This window comes from Schistocerca piceifrons, chromosome 1 (assembly GCF_021461385.2).
Source record: "Schistocerca piceifrons isolate TAMUIC-IGC-003096 chromosome 1, iqSchPice1.1, whole genome shotgun sequence".
NCBI classification, from domain to species: Eukaryota; Metazoa; Arthropoda; class Insecta; order Orthoptera; family Acrididae; genus Schistocerca; species Schistocerca piceifrons.
The window spans coordinates 805,193,228-805,194,443 of record NC_060138.1 but is presented as its reverse complement, the minus strand read 5'-3'; positions in this window follow the sequence as shown (position 1 = coordinate 805,194,443).

Genomic DNA, 1,216 nt, shown 5'->3' with positions numbered 1-1,216 from the left:
ACGCAAAATAAAAGTTGTGGAAAGCAATACATACAATCTTGCACTTAAAATAACTGGTGCATGGACGTTAAAATAAGTAACTCTCTGTTTCTATGCAGTGGCAAAGAGCAAATAAGCTATACTGTCGAAATTCGCCCCAGTGTCCGAAATCACCCCGTTTGACAGTACATGGAAAACAAAAGATGGCTTTACTCCCCTGCAATTACCCTATGTTCCACAATTTTGCACTTCAGTAGTTATAATCAATAAAATTTGCATATGTCCATAACATATACATATATAGTGCACATGAAAGGATTTTTCAATTAAGACTTGCTTGAGAGCATGTTGACTGCACTTTGGAAATGAATGCAAATACATTCTATGTACACATTAATTACACACGTAATTTGTCAGACTTTCCAAAGAAAAAATATTAAAAAAATATCAATAACAACAAAAAATAAAATCTGCCATTCTATCAACAAATACAAAACTAACAAACAACATAACAATAATTTTATTCAAGTAACACAGCACAGTGAAATTGTACGTTTCCAGGCATGCGTGTCAATGGCACATTGATGGAAAAAAATAAGAAAATTATATCTCACTGTATCAAACAGTAACTGAAAGTGCACACTGTCAAATGAGAACAACTTAATATGAATTTTCATGATAAACCTACAACTGTTGTCCTCAATAAGAAATACCGCCTTTTTTTTTTTTTTTTTTTTAATTACAATATAGACATACAAGTGATTTGTGGCAAATTCACACATATCAATGCCTGCTTAGTGTTCTGAAAACAGTCAAACTTAGAAACTAGGTACAATTTTGAATGATTTCATTTGACTCTTGCATTTTCATGGGCAAGCTGAGATGCTGACCACTTTCCTTTAAAAACTGAATGAATGAGAAACAATAATTAATCAATGCCTCTATAATCTTATAAAAGGAAGGCGATAAAATCATTTACACATCCATACATCAACTGTGATTTATAAATACATATTGGTCTGCAATACAGGATAGAATCAAAATGTATGTAAGAAAAATTGGCAAATGGCAAATGTTGGAGCTGCTGAGCAGCAGGCAGGTACATAGTAAATTGCTTAGCTTTTGAACATTAGTAGAAGAAATAAATTTCACAATTTCTAATATTATGTGGAGTACATGTGAACTGTAGCTGTTTTAATTGGTGTATTATAATGGCAAGAATGCAAATGACAGCCTT